Source organism: Hakea prostrata, chromosome 1 (assembly GCF_041222555.1).
Source record: "Hakea prostrata isolate BN-2017 chromosome 1, UWA_Hpros_2, whole genome shotgun sequence".
In the NCBI taxonomy this organism is placed as follows: domain Eukaryota; kingdom Viridiplantae; phylum Streptophyta; class Magnoliopsida; order Proteales; family Proteaceae; genus Hakea; species Hakea prostrata.
In genome coordinates, this window is record NC_142600.1 from 12,289,130 (window position 1) to 12,305,232 (window position 16,103).

General features: G+C 38.1%; 1 long non-coding RNA gene and 1 pseudogene across 3 annotated transcripts; one reads left to right on the plus strand and one right to left on the minus strand.

Moving 5' to 3' along the window:
- Window positions 1-1,658: 1,658 nt before the first annotated feature.
- On the plus strand, window positions 1,659-11,046 carry LOC149027535 (uncharacterized). Of its 2 annotated transcripts, none has more exons than XR_016174645.1 (3): window positions 1,659-1,957; window positions 9,056-9,247; window positions 10,391-11,046. It is a non-coding gene; the product is annotated as an uncharacterized LOC149027535 (long non-coding RNA). The 2 variants fall into 2 exon arrangements; XR_016174648.1 differs by having other exon boundaries at window positions 1,659-1,939.
- A 1,030-nt stretch (window positions 11,047-12,076) lies between these two features.
- Window positions 12,077-15,161, minus strand: LOC149027536 (uncharacterized; annotated as a pseudogene). Its single transcript, XR_016174649.1, has 4 exons — window positions 14,801-15,161; window positions 14,163-14,663; window positions 13,934-14,059; window positions 12,077-13,742 (listed from the first exon to the last, which is right to left on the minus strand). The product of XR_016174649.1 is annotated as an uncharacterized LOC149027536 (transcript).
- Window positions 15,162-16,103: the final 942 nt, after the last annotated feature.

Genomic DNA, 16,103 nt, shown 5'->3' on the forward strand with positions numbered 1-16,103 from the left:
TTCATAGGTAATACCCCAATGGGTCTTATAAGGGTCCACACAATATGTGTGGTAATAAAACATTGGTGCTTCCCCAATTTGAACTTCTATTATTCGACTCCCCCAATATTGAATCCTGGTTCCGCCCCCGAAAATGGAGAAATAGGAAAAGAAATGAAAAGAATTTTGTGAAAGAAAAAAAAAATTATAAATGTGGATCTTACTTTTTCATGTCATTGAATCAAACATTTTATATTTTCGAATTTTGTGCATAATATCATTTTTTTCATTGTCTGATATCTAATGCATCACTTATTTGCTACATAAAAACGAGTGAAAAATAAACAAAATAAATATGTGAGACTCACACATAATAGAGTGGAGAATAGGAAAAAAAATTGAAAGGATATTTAGTTAGGGCTTGTTTGGTTACATGAGTCTGGAGATTTCAAGTCTATGGAGTTATAATTTATAAAATTAGATGTTTGGTTGTGGAATGAAATATGTGGATTCATTCTAAAAAACTATTTGATCGACGTGATTTTTGTGAATGTGCAAATGTATAGCTTTTTTGAAATTATGGATTTCATCTCTTACTCATAAATCTATAGATTCATGTTTTTAATGTAAAAAGGTGAATCTCTAGATTTTATGAATCTAGAGATTTTTACAACCAAACGGGTATAATTCTCAGATTCATGAATCAAATCTCTGGATTCATGTAACCAAACAGGCCATTAATCAGTGTCTAATGAGCGACAAGTATATGATATTATACATGATTAAATCCAATTACCCATTGGGAGATTTCTCTAAGGAGCTTATTCTAATCCAACTAGAATTTAATCTTTATGTATTCAAAATATCTCATAAATTTAGCTTGAATGTACGTATTTATACTCTTTCGCTTTTTTTTCCTGCAGGTCGACGTGTATCATGATTTTTGAGGTAATTTTTGGATTCTAGTTGGAGTCAATTGATATGCTTTGGAAATTAAATTGAGAATGGACTGAATAAAATCGAACACTCTTTTTATTGGGTAGCTAGTAAACCAAAAAAACTTCATATAAACCGCTGGTCCGACCATTTGTAGTTTGTACTCTTAAATCATGGGCAAATTACATCTAGACTCTAGATTTTGAACCAATATATTATTCTTAGAAAATAATTAGTTACAAATGTTATTTGCTGCCTAGTGTTAGAGATTAAATGATGATGTCATCCTTCTTGTGTTATTTAAATGACAAATACAAAACACAAAAAATAGTGTTAGAGATTAAATGATGATGTCATCCTTCTTGTGTTATTTAAATGACAAAAAAGTGAATTTTAAAAAAAAAAAATCAATTATGAATACCCATGTTCTTAGTGTTAGGATTAAATGATGATGTATCAGGTTAACCGAAAGTAATATAAGAATTCATAAAACATAATCAATTAAGCAAACCACTTGATTTTCAATATCAATACACTTCTCCATTAGAAAAAGAAAGTTTATATTTGCTATTTATGAACTTTTTCAATTTTGAGAGTTTTAATTGTAACACTTAACAACTCGGAAATATTTGTAATTAATTTTATATTTTAGAAATAATAAATATAATTGATTCAAAATTCAGGGCGCATATGTAATTTGCCCTAAATCATAATATAGACTGTATAGTATCATAGTGGTGTAAGTGTAACCCATCATCCGAATTTCAGCGGCAATAAAATGTTCTTCAACCGAGTTGAGATTTGATAACCGAAAATCCGATCAACAGAAAGAGGGGAGAGAGAGAAGCAGAAATGATGAAAGCTACGATGTGCAAATAGAAGCAGCCGTGTATACGGTTGGAACTCTGCAAACGGACGAGGATATGAATGCAGGTGATATCAGCCAGCGAAAACGTTTTTGATGCATGATGTTTCAATCCTACGGTTTGAGCAACTGTTGTGCAGGCATCGACCGTCTTCTATGGTACTCCCGAGACATTAGGTCCTTTACTTCACTGTGCTTAGCTTTCGTTTGTTTATATTATTATTCTTTCTTGATATTATTTGATGATTTTTGAGAAACTTTGTTCTTGATAAATGATATTCAACTCGTATTTGGTGTTTGATAATCTTTATCGTCGTGCGGTCTCCTTGTGAGCTGAGAGGGGTTTTTTGATTTCTAGTTGAGGCTTTTCCCTTGGCTTACTGCTGAGATTTTATATGGGATCCTGTAACCGGTTAAAGATTTGATGCCAGTGCCTTCTGCCGTCTCGAAACGTGTTTCTCTTGATCACTTCATTTTATCTCTGCAAATTCTATTTTCTCGCCTAGGCTGATGGTAGGGACGCCATCGGTTATCGTTTATTGATGGGTGTCGAATTGAGAGAGTTCTTCACCGTAGAAATTAAAAGCAGCTCCTTCATCTCTTACTTTCAATGTGGTGAGCTATTTGTCGAAGTGGGATGGGGCACTGATAGAAGAAAACATGTATGACATTGGCGGCTTATTTTCCTGCCGTTCACTTGCCACACTCAATTTCTTTATTTAACAACTCGCTCTCATTCCTTTCTGATACTGCCTATGGGGCAAATGTATGTTTACTCTTTGCTTTTTAAACAGTAAAGTGAAGAGAAGCACATTGGGTTCTGTCCAGACAATTATTTTTACTCAGTAGAACCTTGTGTGCCTGGGACATTACATGAATGGTAGCTCTTGGTTCTTTCTGTTTATCCATCTTTTCTCTTTACTTTTTTCCCTTTATGGCTCTTATCTGTAAGTGTCATCATAACAACAATTTAACATTAAAATCGTTACTCATCTGTGGGCATATCAACACAAAGGTCTGAGTAATGTTCAGATTTCAGCTTTAATTGCCTGCTGATGCACTTCATTTTCCCTTCTTCCACATATGCTTTTAAAAGTGTCGACTTTTGATTTTACAGGACAATATTCTCCTGCTTGTCCAGGGCCTCATTATTCTAAGGTGAAAAAAGCTGATTTGGTAGAGAGAGAGTCTAGTATTGGTTTGTTGCTGTTTTGGTTGACACAGTGCGGCTGTAATTTTCTCCTGATTTCTATTAATGCAAAGGATCTTTTAGTGAAAAGAAAAAGTGAAACAAAGAAAGCCTCTGTTTATAAGGTATATTGCTGGATTAAATTGAGAATATAAAACTTATCTTTCTATGCCTAATTCCCTTGAATGAATCGAGCATAAAAAAATAGGGATAGACTGACAGTAATATAAATAAAACTTAGTCAGGCTGACTCACCATTGATCACTCGCTTTAAGGTTGTAGTCAAGGTTTAAAGTATCGGTGTCGCGTAGCGATCGATAAGGTGATTTTAAGAGATGTTTCGTCCTGTATCGAGTATTGTATCGCTTTGACTAGTGTATTTTAGTGTCATTCAATGGAGATACGTAACGATATGTATCGTATCGGTTGGGTCAAATATGGATACGTATCGGCTAGTATCGTATGGTATCGTGGGATACTTTAAACCTTGGTTGTAGAAGTCACCCCTTATGGGGTAATATGGATACTCACGAACTGACCTCCAAGATGAAACATCCCCTATGGCCTTCCAGTAGTTCTTTCAGTCCCTCACTGGGCCACATTGGCGTACTTTTTGGTTGTGCTCGATCAACCAAAATAATTGAATTGAGGAACTCTGAACAATCAATATGCAAGAAACCAAAACGAGAGGAGCATGCAAAGAAGGAGGGAGATAGCTTTTAGGGTTTAGAATGAATGGAAAAAAAGTAGTGAGGAACATCCTTTATTTATAGAGGAAAGAAACCCCTTGAGAGCATCGCTATAGTAGAGGTATTTCTATTAAAAAAAGAAAGAAAAGAATAGTTGTAACTGGCTTGGTACAGGCACTGGCTGATTGGTGCCTTTATATATTTTTCTCTGAGAAAAATTCTAAAGGAGATTGTGCTCTAAAACATGCCATTTATTCATTATTATATGTCAGGATCTGATCATTCTCTGTTTAAAAGAAAAACTGTCCAAGAGGTACACAGTTTTTCTTGTAATACCATGAGATATTGTCATGTAATACTTTTACAGCCATAACAGGGTGTCATACTTCTTCTTTCTTCCCCCCCCCCTCTTTGGGATGAAAAAAATTCAATATCAGACAATGAAGTTGAAAATATGAGATGAGACTTAGAAAACAGAATTTGAAAATCCAATAAACTAAAACCAGACTTGAAATGAAACAGGAAAAACCATTTTCAGGTTTGAAACTGTAAGAAGGTTTAGAATGGAAGCTGTTTACTTAAACATGGAAACAGAACTAGAAATTGATATGAAGGTAGAGACGAATTGGAAAATTCTTAGATAGAACAAGAAGAAAAGAAAAGAAGCGAACAAATAGTATCAAAATAACTAGAACAAGGAGGGAGACCGGAACTCGAACTTCAACCTTGTTTGACTAACGGGGGTGTATTAGATGCAGAAAGACCTTGTAGAAACCTTAAACTTAATTCATCAAAGGACTCTTAGTCACTCACTGACTGAACAAAATAAAAGATTCAAGAAAGAATTCTTGAAAGCTGTTTATTATCCTAATCTAACAGAAACACATTACTATTAATTGTGTACTAACTTTATCCTCACTTTTAGGCTTATAAGTCAGGCCCACTGCAATGGAACCCAAAGAATGAAAGTAGTCATCTATTTTATAACTACACAAAGCTTACTAGACTTGCATCTAAGGCTAAATGTATGTAACTAAATCGGGTTCAGCATCTTCTGAAGTGAACACCTTCTATTTATTTTCTAAATTGTTGGGTGTCTTGCTATATTACTTGCGTTTATATTGAAGTGAACAAATTATCTTGAGACTTTATGGTTCTTTTCATGGGAATCTTGCCTATTGCCCAGCATCTCTACAACAGGACAGTTTAGATCACTTGGTGTTTCTCCATGATTTGTTTGAATAGAGTCCGTCTTCCACTGTTATTTACTATTTAGCATAGATATCAGGGAATTTTGTGCTCTTAAAAAATTTTTCTGTCATCTCTCTCCTCTCTCTCTCTCTCTCTCTCTCTCTCTCTCCTGCCTTTTTTCCCCTACTAATAGGTGGTACTAACTAAGGTGTCGGAATTTCAGCCATCTCAGTCAAAACCTGAAACTTTTCCAGGTAGTCTCCACTCTTGACACCAGGTTTTGGGGTTTTTAATAGGGTTTTTTTTTGTTTGATTTCTTACATACTACCTATTTAAAGCATAAGGAACACAATGACACATGTATTTTTCTATTAAAAAAGAAAAAAGAAAAAATTGAAGCGTTATCATCAATTTTTTTTTTTGGGGGTAGAAAAGTAATTTATCGTGGAGCAACCAAGGCTATAGAGATAAAGTCCATGAGCCAAGGAATGGAAAACGGCCAAACAGTAGGCACCTCAGGTCTTCAACTGACTGGGCCTTCCTGGCTAAGGCATCCACCATAGAATTGCAGGCCTTAGTAACAAAGGGAAGACTACAATCCTCGAAGATGGAAGACAAATGACAAATATTGCGAACAATGGCTGCAATACAAGTTGTGTGTGGGGGGGGTGTTTTCTTTAAGTAGCAGTTGTATAACACAAGATTATCCGTCTTGAAGATGACACGTCTCTAGTCCTCTTGAGCTGAATAGAGCATAGCAGTACATAGCTATTGCCTCGCCCACCAGCACAGATCCAAACCGAGTTGAATCAGAAACAGCCAACAACGGAATTAAGCTTTATCCAACACTTAGGTGGTGGTGTCCATTGGCTATCAATAACTCCTCTAGACACTTTCTGTACCTGCGCAACCTGGAAAGTGCTCTGGTGAAACTCTGAGGCACGACAAGCAGCCTCTACTGCCACTTGTCTAGGATTCCAAGTATCTTGCTTGAAGAGACGGTTGTTCCTGGCAATCCACAGTTGCCAACAAAGAAAAAGGCACTGCGATAGAAAAGCTTCTCTCCTCTCTGGAATCCATAGATAGGGTACAAACCTCATTCGACCACATACGTACCTGCAGCTCAGCACTTGGAGGAATATAGGATAGAGAACTCACGAACCAACAAGCTCTTGCAAAAGAGCAACCCAGCAGGATATGATCAAAGTCCTCATACACCGTTCCACAATGAACACAATTAGGATCCACTTTTGAACTGTTGCCTAGCTGCACATCCCCTCCAAAAGAAATGTCTGATTTTCGGTAGAGGTGGAGCCCTCCATATAAATCTCCAAATTTCAGATGGTATAGACATCCATGAGGGAAGATGAAGATGATGCATTTTCCTTTCCATGAGTTACTGCATCCAGCTTTAAAGACAAGTATACCGATTTAATGGTGAATGAAGCATTATCATTCAAGAGTTAGTATACTTGAGAGGTTCCGAGAAATACAAAGACCCATAAAATTTAACAAATTGTATTGCATACTTTAAATGTTTGATACAAAATGATAAGTTCAATGTGGACCAATGTGAAGGAGAAAGTGGGGCTTGCTTTCTTCAGCAGTTGGACTGTGCATTCAACAAACTTCTAGTTGTAAAAATTTCTAAACTTTATGGCATTGAGAATGAATTGTTACTCCTTAAATATATCCTAGCATCTCACCTGTACTTGAGACGATGAATATAACTTCTTTGAAAATGCCACTGACATGCAGAATTATCCAACACTTGCTTCAATCCAAATTTCAAAAGAGCTTCTTCACCAGCAAAAAATATATATGTACATTTGTACGCACAAAATTTCTGCCTGTGATGAAGTTCTTTTGAATTGAACCAAGTTTTTTTTTTTTAATTCTAATGAAGCTGTGGCATTTTCTGAAGAAGTTACATTCGTCGTCTCAGGTACATATGAGTTGGCTAGGATATTCAATGAGTAACAATTCACTCCCAATGTCATAGAGTTCAGATTTTGGGTGAAAGTGTAGTTGAAACAAGCAAAAATCACAAAAGAGGGGCAGATGGTGTCAAAATTTCACCTGCAGTACCTCAAGTTCTAAGAAGTCTGACAAGACTCGAGTTAGATTGGGGATTTTAAAGAGTAAATGGGCCGGTCTGGTCGAAACCTGCGATTCATTTTTTGCTCAAGTTTTTTCGTCTTGGTTTTCTGAAAAAGTGAAATTTCGGTCAGTTTGGTTGAAATTTGAAATATGGTACGAATGCTCCCATTAGTTATTTTAAGCAGATAAAGCAGAAAGATAAATCATAGGTGCTTCTGCTTTTGGCTCTCAGTTGTATTTCCAGAAGCATTTATTGGTGGTTATCCTCGTTATTCAAACTTAGATGATTCGATTGAGATGATGCTACCAGGTAAGGGGAACACTAGCCTCAACCATCAACTTGCCTGGTGAGATATCCCATTTCAGTTAACTGAGGCATTTAATTTATTGACATAATCTGGGAATCTGGACTAAATATCTGGCAGAAAAATCTTCAACAGTGGCAGCAACTAATGCAGCGAAGCGAAAACAGTAAATTAGCTGTATAACTCAGAAAACTTGATCTACTGTCATGCATTTGAGTTTTTCTGCATAATCAAAGATATAGTTGCCTAGTTTATTCAGTAGACTCATCTTAACATTTATTCTGGATTCTGGTTGGTTATTCCTCTCAAATCTCCCTATGCCTGCAACAGAAAAATAGAAACATAAAATTGAAAGTAAATATCAAGCTCCCCTCAAACTTTATGCATTTGTCCATTTAAGAACACCAAACAAATGACCTGTTTAATATCAAAGCCAAGATTCTGTTCTGTGTAACCTTAGTTCTTGTACCAGGTTTCAAAGGTTCACCCGCACCAACATATTTTGGTGGTGACTTGAATGACCATTTTCTGAGATTTGTAATGGAAGCAGAGGGTTTGCGGATTTTAGCATTGGGGCTTTGAGTGAGAGTTTTGTGATGCCATTTTTGTGGTTTTGAGAGATCTCTATTGTAATCTTCTTCCATACATAGTGAAAGTTCTTCACCCATAGACGTAGCACGTCATGTTGGTGTGTGAACCATGTTGAACTTAAATCTACGTGTTGCATTGATTTGTTTCTGTTTTTGTTTGTGATTTCTTGTGTTCGTTTTAACAGATCCATTGTTGGATAAAAACCAAACCAAATTGCAAACATGAATAGTATTTCCACACAAATGGGTATAGTGAGACGTGAGTGCAAACTTGGAAGGTGATGTTGCAATTTCAACTAGATGGATATCTGGGTAATGGTCTGAATTGGAATTAGAGAGGGTTGAAATGTTTCCTGCATGGCTGCATCCTTTTCAGCCATTATTGATTTGGCAAGGGCTGACAATTGAATGCTGTTTTTAAGACCTCTTTGATATGCTGCCTTTCAAATTTGGTATTTACCCCTTGATTTTCCAAATGCGTCCTCTTAAGTTTGCAATTTGGCATCAGAATATTTGATGGGTCTGAAATTTTGACGATGTATGGCATAGTGTTGCATTGGTCTTATAGCATGCTGTCATCTTGCATTCAGGCCCCCTCAAATTCCTTGAATCACCTAGACACCGTGACATATATGATGTATAGATAACAATGTGGACCTAGGTTCAAAACCTCATCTCGAACAGCCATCTCAACCAGGTTCAGTTTCTAAATCTCAAGATCTTGGGGAGTTTGTCCATTTTTTTGTCTTCAGCAAAATGCTTAGTGAGCATACCAACTAAGGTCAATTATGGAAATCTTACTTGATCAAAAACACACAAAAACATGCAAACCCTCAACCTCTACTACCACATTCAGTCTCTTTGATGAAAAGGTTGTGGGACCAAAGAAATATTGATGGTCATAACTGTCAATTCTGATGGCCGAGGTCCCCCTGGTTTTGGCTTCCAAATGTGAAGCTACCAATTTCCGCTCTCTCTCTCTCTCTCTCTCTCTCTTTGTGCTTTTACATTTATGAGTATTGTGTCTTTTACTCCTATATGGCTGTATTACTCTTCAAATGCCTGTTTTCTTTTCTTTTGATGATGAAGAATCAGTCTCCAAATGTTAAATCTGGTTTTTGTTCTCATTCATGTATCTGGTCTTCTGAATATGAACTATGTTTGATAGTGTCATATTGATTTTAGTCTGATTCTGGAATCTGTTGAAATAGGTGCTCTAGTTGGCCGACTTGCTGCAATTGCTGGAAAACATGAAGTTCATTTAGTTATAGAAGTGGTGGAGAGAGAGAGAGAGATACACGTTTTCTGCACAGTTCTGTTACTGAATTATCTTGGGAAGCACTGCAAGCTCATGCCCAAATCATCAGAAGCGTGGCATGATGAGACATCAATTGGGAGGACAGGTGATCTTATCTGCTGGAATAATAGATTGCCACTTTTAAGAACAGACCTTTATGCTATATGTAAATCTTATGGAACATGGGATTTGATCCTTGCTTTATTGTTACAGTGCCAATTGAGATCTAATATGCCACACTCAGGATTCTGATACCATGAATCCCATGATACCAGTTAGTTGTTTCTTGATGACATAGAAATTACACGTAGAAAATCTAGAGATGATTTATGACAGGACTGATTGTGTAAATGAAGGAGATATTATTCTGTCCACTATTTGAATAATTCCTTTCTTTCTTTTTTTTTTTTTTTTTGTTTGGGGGAGGGGTTTGGGGATGTTTAGTGGGTGAGTTTATAAGGAGATGAAGTTGGTGTGTTTAGAATCCATGCCATCTCAAACAAGACAATGTATTTGTTAGGAACTCATATTTGTGATGCTCAGAGGAGAAGAATTTCAGAGGGTTGGGGGATAGAATTTAGAAGAAACAGGGTTGGGGAAGAAGAAGATGAACACAATAGAGGAGTAGAGATTGCAAAGTTGGGATAATTCTTCATTGCCTCCAAATGTATTACTGTACTACATTTATAAACGAAGATTAGCCCCTATTCTTTGACCATTCTACCCATAAAATTACTTAACCCTTGACCCCAATATTCTCTACAATTTACCCTTTTACCATATTCATAACATTATTCCATGATTTGGTACACTAACTTAATTGCCATTCACTTAAGAAGCATCTATTAATCTCGATGGTTTGTGAACAAACTCTTCTCTGAAAAACTAGTATCTTTAGCTGTATGTCATTCTTATTGACTTCAGAAGTGAAACCAAATTTTAGTGGAAGCCTCTTTGTAAATTTTGAGTCTTAGGTCATCATTAGGTTGCAAATGGCCATTTCATTGCATGGTACAAGTAATTTGAAGAATTGGGTTCGTGGACATTTCAATGTGTATTTGTAATGGTTAGCATGTTTTTTATTTTGTCCCTTGATGGACGCCATGTTTATATGTACTCGTTGGATGATTCTTTGTTGTTTATGCTGTAAGTGCAAATGAATAATGGTGGCATGGCACTCTCAATTATCACATTTAACATTAGATTCAAAACCATGTAGTTCTTATCAGCTGCCCTCTGATTTCTTTAGATCTTGGAGAAATTGCCGACGCGGTGTGTTTTCATCTGTGGCAGACGAAGCGCTGCATGAAACCCAACCCCCCGTGGCATGATTAAGAATGATTATAACTAAACTTTCTCTGCAGTTGGGGTGAGAATATAAGCTACCAGTGAGTTGTAATAGCAAGTTTCTGGGGGTCATATTCTGAACCACCTCCCTCTATGCCTATCTTGTGGATTGTACAATTCTTCTCAATTTATGATTGTGTTCTTCCATTCATGCATACAATTCCTTCTTTACTTTTATTTCGAATTATAGAAAAGAGTCTCCGTAGGTGAAATGGATAGCCATAGCCAATAGTTGAGATTTACCATTAGGTTTCTGAGGACTTCTCGGATTTAACTTCAAGGTCCTCTCGATTCCTTGTATCTTCTTTGTACTGTAAAAGATGAGATGGCACTAATTGGGCATGTACTTTGGCAAAGGTTACTCGTGTATACCATGAGTTCTGTGGTTGATGAAATTGCCCAGGTTTTGTTAATTTTCTATGTTGTGGGGTGGGGTATATTGAGCAAATTGCCATGTTATAGCTAAGACAAACAAATTTCAGCGACAGGGTTCCTCATGTTGCCAGTTAAGGGGGGGATCTCTCATATCACACCAGTGGCAATGTTGGAAACAATATCATTTTCTGGGGCACAGCCGCACAAGTGATCATGGAAGAGAATAAAATTAATCCTTCCGGGTGTTTCTGTTTTCCCCAAAATTTAAATCTATCATACTATTTCTTCATTTTTTTTTTATAGCGATAATGAGAATAAATCAACGTGAACCCGGTAATGCTAAAAATTTCTTTTATGAGAAAAAAGATTCCCTAGGAATGCTTTTCCACCCTCTCACCTTGACCCCCCATGTGCCATGTTTGACACTTGCGCCTCCAAGTCCATGCCCATGTGAGCCTGGTCGACTGAAACCAATTATTATACAGTGACTGGCATTGCATAGAAGATTATTTCTTTTATTTTGGTCAAAAGTTGATAAATTAATTAAATCTTTTTAGTATGAAGTTAAGAACAAGTATGTTGAGGCCAATTTTAAGTTCTTTGAATGTCTCCATGAACTGATGGAAAGAGATGTGAGTTTTACCGCTTTTCTTTTCCTATCCATCTGAGCAGTAGCCATTAAGGAAGTCCTGAATATTTTTTGATGATTTATTTACTTCGCAAAATGGAATTGAGGTGGGGTTTCTCACGCCGCCTCTTCTTCTTCAGCTGTTTGAATCATTTGTCAATTTTTCTATCTTAAAACATCTCTGACAACTTTTCGGTAAAAAACTGGGAAGGATTGTTTCTGGTTTCTGGTTTCTGGAGGGCTGATGCAGCAGCAGCTCTCTGTTCCGTTTCAGGAGTATTTTACTGAGTATAGGGGACCCCCAGTGTTTGAAATATTAGTCATTTCTTTGTTTCACCAGTTACAGTGACCCGAAAGGAGCCAAGCCCAAGGAGGTATCCTGAAGTTGAAGCTTTTTGATCACTGTGAGTGACTAGAATAGACTTCTCACCTGTGTATCTCCAATTACACCAATAATGAAGAGGTTCAGTCCACAGAAATGAGGAAACCTGAGGATGTTTTTAGGAGATGTTATCTGCACAATGATGAATGATGCACAAGGACACATGAATTCAGTGGTGGTAACTAAAATTCCAGGAACAGATGAATGCTGAGACAAATGAGGCATGCAACTCCAAAATTTGGATACTCAAGAGCATATATTTATTGCTCGGTAACAAACACAAGATTTTGTACAAAAGTGTCCCAGTCAGTCCCTAGGATCAACTTGCAGTGCTTTCAAGCAAAATCAATGAACAGACAAAAGTGATTTTCTAAAGTGAAAATTTGAGCAAAAAATTAAGAAGACACTAGACTGAAGAGCATCAGTTTCAGTTGAAAAGGGAGAAGTTCCCTTGGATCTGTTTTTGGTTTTGACTACTACCTAGAACGCCTCGGATGCTGACCTTCTGTTTGCCCGAGTTTTTGAATCACTCCCCTGTGTTGATACACTGAGCCTTTCGCGTCCTGCATTGCTGGAGTCTCTTGAAGGCCATGGCTGGCCCCATTGGCGTGTCGGGCTGGCAAAGCCTTGAGCTGATGCCATCCTTGACCCAGACAATAGATGGTCTCTGATACCCTTCACTGATTTGTATCTCTGCGTTTCATCTTCGTAATGTTGTTGTTGTCTCGGAGTTTGCCTTCCCAGCTCCGAGAATATCCCCCATACAATCCCATCTTCTGAACTCTGGCCATTCTCACCCCTCAGATTCCACTCAATTCCATCCGGTATACTCCGTTCAAGGGAGCCAGCACCACGAGCTACCTTCTCGGAGATGGATTTCCTTCCTCTATATTCATCCTCGACTGAAACTCTTTCTGGATCTTCATGAGCAGTATTGGTAGCTCCTGCTGCATAACTCCACTTGCAGCCTTTACTTGTGTTATCCATGTTCAGCTCGATTGAATGAAGATCACTTTCAGCTGAGTCATCATCATCTCCATCTTCTCCTTCTTCCACTTCGCCCTCATCATCATCATCTCCTTCTTCCACATCCTGATAATAAGCCACATTGGACCCAACTACATGGTTCTCCTTGGTCTTCTTGGATTTCAAAATGGTTTCAAGCTCACTCCGCAGCTTGTCAACAGCCGCATTTTTCTCCTCAAAATGAAACTTAGCCTCTGAGAGCTTCATCTGGACTCTTTCCTCACGCAATACATCTGCTAATTGAAGCATCTCTCTCTCTTTCTCTACCTCTTCCCGAACCATCATAGATTCTCTCTTCAGTTCTTCCACCTCTGCCTTGTCTTCTCCAATACTCCTGGCCAATGCTTCACACGCTTCTTCCACTACTGCCCTTACTCTCTTCTCGCTCTCGAGTTCTTTGGTTGCCTTGGAGAGAGAAGCTCTGGTATCGGCTAGTTCCCGTCCAAGCTTCTTGTTCAAGCTCTCAGCTCGTCTCCTTAACTTCCTCTCCATATCAAGATCCCCTGCAACGGAATCAATTGCAGCCTGTATCCTTTCTTGCTCCTTACTCTTCCAAGCTGCTTTCTCTTCAGCAAAACGCTTCAGCAGGTAATTAATCTCATTGTGATCAGACTTCTGTTCCTGGATCAGCTGTTCAACCTGCATACGTGCTCGATCGAGCTCGACACGCAAGGCCGAGACAAGAGACATGCTTGAGGAATGCTGCTCTTCCATTCCCCAAATCCGATTGAGTATTTTCAACAGCTCCTTAGACGTGGTGAGACCATTGCAAAGATCCTTCAATCGGTTTTTAGTTCCCAAGACGGAGCCCGTCGGAGTTCGCCCTCGAGATCGCGTATCGATCTTCAATCCAAAAAATAAAAATTCAGATTCAGGTTTAATTCTTCCTCATTCACCCTTCCTTTTGAATTTCAACAAAATCATTTTAGGTTGAAACCTCAGAATCATGTAAGTTCCAAACAATCAATTCGGTGGCTTTACAGCTTCAGGATAGAGAAACACTAAAAGCGTATAAAACTCAGAAAACACTTTACCTCCATCAAACTGGCATTGCTCCGAGTGTCCAAATATACAACATTGTGATGATCAGTCGGCCGAAGCTTCTGAGAAACGGTGGACGGCCTTCTTCTGAGACTCCCAGTTCCTGAACGATCCATTCTCTACAAAAATATGAAAGGAAAAGAAAATGGGTCTGAAGCTTTCAGGAATATTTGCAGTAAAGAAGCTAGAGAGAGAGAGAGAGAGAACCAAATTAAGCCGTACCTCCGAACCAGGGCTATGGGAAGGATCAGACAAATGCGGGGGGAGAGAACCCGACAGCACAGACCTGGAGTTTCTGTCTCTCCCTCTCGTCTCTTTCTTGAAGGACTCTTCTCTCATCGGAGATGTCCTCTTTCATTCCAGGAGAAGGGATCTCGTTCATCTCCCAGAGAGTGGCGGCGAGCTTCCGTGCCGAAATGGGCGGTGGCTTTCCTTTACCACCGTTGAGGGACGGCGGGTATTTCGGGGATTCTGAAATTCCAACCACAGAAGAAGATCTGGAACTCAACTTCCATGTGGGAACAGGGGTACTCGATCCTCCCCTCTTCCCAACCAAAATCGCCCTTTTGAAACGGTAATTCTGCACTAAAGATGAAGAAGACGATGAAGAAGAACAACCTCGTTTTCTGATCTTGCAGTGTCCCCTGATCAACCCCTCGATGTTTCGATTCTGCCTCGACATTTCCTATAGACGCGAACTCACGATTTCCCCTCAAACCCAAACTGAGAAGAAGACCAAAAGCAATAACCTTTAATTACATTTACTCGCACAAATCACTTTTTTTTTTTTTTTGACACCATACCCCTTCAACCCAAAATTCACAGCAGGATGCGATACATACAGAGATCCAGAAGCGCACCATTATGGTCTCCTCGAGAATTCCTTTTAGCAAAGGCTCTTCCACAGCATCCACCTCGAATACCGCGAGAGAAAAAGGCTCCAAACACTTCCGAATTACAGAACCAGAATTCCCAAGACCCGATCTGCGTATAGTTATACAGAAAAGTTGATATTAATGGATGAGTTAGAGAATTTATTTCGTAGCGATCGCTAGGGGGACGGACGTTTCTTTTTTATCTTTTATCTTCAAAAACAAAAAGAAAGAAAGAAAGAAAGAAAGAAAGAAAGAAAGGATTTAGGAAGGAGGACTGGAGGCTCTGTGTCTCCTACGGAAAAAGGAAAACCCCCCACAGCCCCCGGCAAGAGAGAAGAAAGAAAGAGAGAAGAGGAACTCATGCCTCGTGATGTGCAATTGGCTTCTTTTCATTATGATGATGGCGTCGAGACACGTGGCAAAACTTGAGTCCAATTGGCACTCATACACGTGTTAAGGGACGAAGACTTCACTTTTTGGTATCAATATGTCTGAGTTAATTATTTTTTTAAATTAATTTTCAGCAAATTTCTTTTAGAATATTTAGAGAAAGAAAATTGAAAAGGAAGGACATATCAGGAAATATCACGACTTATTATCCTACATATCATTTCCAAGTTTAAGTAATATATGACTTTCAAAAGAAGTGAGGAATGAAACTCACATGGGTGATCTTAAGGGTGTCAATTGCGTACCAAAATCGTTTAACTGTACCAAATCGCGCCGTAAAAAATCGCACCATATCGCACCGTATTTTTAGGTACTCATATCGTCGGTACATACCGAGATCGTACCAAATTAAGAGATATAAATTGTAATTTTAGAATTAAAACTCTTAACCTTTTCGCTATCCCTAATTCCATATTTCAATTTTTCGATTCATCATTCACTTCTCTTCTTATATTTACTTGTTTTGTCTCTATTAATTAGATTTATTTGTTTTACCTATGTTAATTTCAAATTATATTGATTGGTTGATCACAATTTCATTTGGATCTTAATGAACTAATAACAAAAGTGGCATAAGTTCATCGATAAAATACCGCATTAGATACCGTTAAACCGTTCTGCGATTTAATAAACAGGTTGAACCATTTTTGTAAATATCGAAACCGTACCGTACCGTACTGGTTTTTGGTATTCAAAGTTGAGTCCTCAAACTGATCAATTAACCATTTAGATAATGTATTAATAACTAGTCAATAATCTTAACCACAAGGATTTTTTTTATCGATACCAAAACCTGGTGGGTGAGTCTCCCAGCGAGAATTTTTTGCATCCACAAGGA